General features: G+C 40.2%; 1 non-coding gene across 1 annotated transcript; it reads right to left on the bottom strand.

Annotated features, from left to right (window-relative positions):
- Positions 1–586: 586 nt before the first annotated feature.
- On the bottom strand, positions 587–658 carry TRNAS-GGA (transfer RNA serine (anticodon GGA)). The gene has a single exon. It is a non-coding gene; the product is annotated as a tRNA-Ser (tRNA).
- Between the last annotated feature and the right edge of the window lie 2,057 nt (positions 659–2,715).

Below are 2,715 nucleotides of genomic sequence, written 5' to 3'. Positions count from 1 at the left end.
GGGACAACTTCCAACTCTACGGGAGGCTTAAAAAAGCTCTCTCAGAGAATATGGGAGTCCAAACCGCTCTTGAAGGCTGCAGGGGAATTTCCTGCTTCCCGATCCACTATTTAGGACCGAGTTGGAGTGCTTTTTGCACTCCAAATCTAAACGACTCTTGGTGTTTCCTGGGAGCCCCCAGGAAACAATGGCGCTCGGACCAAACGCTCTACAGGAAGTCCTCCATTTTCTCCTCCATTCTTCTCCCTTTTCTCCTCCAAGCAATCTTATGAAGTAGGTTATGCTGAGAGAAAGTGACTGCCCTCCAGTCGCCTAGTAAGCTGGATGCCTAAATGGAACCTGGATCTCATAGGTCCTAGTCTGGTACTCAAACAACAACACCATACTTCCATTCTTCTTTTTCTGAATCCTACTTAAGGTGCGGGCAGGGGGGGGGAAGAGTTGGACACATGGACACATGAAGCTGCCTTATACTGAATCAGACCACTGGTCTATCACACTCAGTCTTGTCTACTCAGACTGGCAGTGGCTCTTCAGTGTCTCAGGCAGCGGTCTTTCACATCACCTCCTACTTAGTCTTTTCAACTGGAGATGCCAGGGATTGAACCTGGGACCTTCTGCATTCCAAGCAGATGCTCTCCCACTGAGCCACAGCCCCTCCCTGTTCTGTTGAGTTCTGTTGAGCCACATGGAAATCCCTCCATGCATTGTGCTTCACTATGGCATGGGGAAGCATTGTCTCCTATTAATTTAACTTCTGGTCTACAATCTCTCATTTTTGAAAATAAAGTAGCCCTTGAGAACTGAGAAGGCAGTCTTTCTGGCAAAGGATGATATAATCTAATTCAATTTATTGGAAAAATTGGAACAGAAAAGTGAGGTTTGTGTCACTTGAGAAATGGAAAGTTTCAGTAACTTTACCATGCTTGACTAGGGACCAAAAGGATTTGACTTAAGCTCAACTTGTTAGTTTTATTGCCTTATATCTGGATTTCTTTTAAAAATCATCTTCAGTGGCACATGAACACATGAACCTATGAAGCTGCCTTATACTGAATCAGACCCTTGGTCCATCAAAGTCAGTATTGTCTACTCAGACTGGCAGCGGCTCTCCAGGGTCTCAGGCAGAGGTCTTTTACATCACCTACTTGCTTAGTCCCTTTAACTAGAGATGCGGGGGATTGAACCTGGGACCTTCTGCATGCCAAGCAGATGCTCTTCCACTGAGCCACACCCCCTTACATTTCAATTAAGGCACAGTTGCAGCTAAAGCACTATTTATTTATTTATTTATTTACTTACTTACTTACTTTATTTAAACCCAACATTTCTCCCCAATGGGAACTCAACACAGCTTATTTTGTTCTACTCTCCTCATAACAACCCTGTGAAGTAGGCTCAATAGTTACTTTGAATTCAGTGGACTACAAAATGGAGAATCAAAGACAACTTGATGATAAATTTTTTTATAAACCACTTACATCCAGCCCGCTTAAGTCTGTTGATCTCATTATATGTACTACCTTGTATGAAGCAGTAGTATTAGGCTACATTAACCAAAGCACAGCAGACTTTCTTTCAGTTAAATACCCGACTGTTCCTATTTTTTACACTTTACCCAAAGTGCATAAAAAACATATTTCCACCTCCTGGCTGCCCTATCATAGCGGCAATTAATTCCCAACTCAAACCCTTATCTAAATTTATTGATTATTATTTGCGACCGTTTGTATCCCGCACAGATTCTTTTGTACTAGATTCTAAGGATTTTGTAGCTAAAATGGAAGGCTTTTTTGTACCACCAGGTGGCGTAGTGGCAATATTGGACGTTGCGTCCTTATATACTAACATTCCATTAGATCAAGCTAGAGAAATTATTGAAATTATTTTTATTGAAAAAATCTTTCTCACACGAGTTCTTCAAGAACCACCTACCCATTTCCTCCTTAGCATTCTTGATATCATTTTTGAACACAACTATTTCCGTTATAAGGACCAATTCTATTTACAAACAAGAGGTGTAGCAATGGGCATGGCGTGCGCACCGGCTGTAGCCAATGTTTACATGATCAATTTTGAAAAAGAACACATCTTTGAAAATAACCCATTTAAGGCACATTTACTGGTTTATAAACGTTATATTGATGACCTGTTTATGATATTTGATACACAAGAGCATTTTGATTCATTTAGCAGTTGGATTAATACACTATCTTTCTTTTTCGTATAATTCCAGTCTGAGTTCCATTACTTTTTTGGATTTGGAAGTATACATCTCCCAATATCATTGTATTGCTGTAAAGCCTTACCGTAAACCATTGTCAAGAAATGCTTATTTGCATTACAATTCATACCATCCAGGCACTTGTGCAACAACCTTCCTTTGAGTCAATATTTAAGATTAAAAAGAAACTCTTCTTCTTTAAGGGATTATAACATTGCAGCACAGAAATTAGATCAAGAACTACAGATTAAAGGTTATCCACCATTTATTTTGGAACAGGCATGTAGGAAAGCTGAAATGCGATCACGTGTTTCACTACTGCAACCAACCAATCAGTCAGAGACAGCAGCAAGAAATAATGCAATACATTGGTCCTTACTATATAGTCCCAGATCTCAAAAGATTAAGAATATAGTGAGAAAACACTGGCACATTCTCCGATCCATTCCTGGATGCCAGAATTTACCATGTTGTGGACTTTGGAGAATGAG

This window comes from Euleptes europaea, chromosome 1 (assembly GCF_029931775.1).
Source record: "Euleptes europaea isolate rEulEur1 chromosome 1, rEulEur1.hap1, whole genome shotgun sequence".
NCBI classification, from domain to species: domain Eukaryota; kingdom Metazoa; phylum Chordata; class Lepidosauria; order Squamata; family Sphaerodactylidae; genus Euleptes; species Euleptes europaea.
Note: the sequence above shows the minus strand (reverse complement) of the source record. Positions and strands in the feature narration are given on the sequence as shown.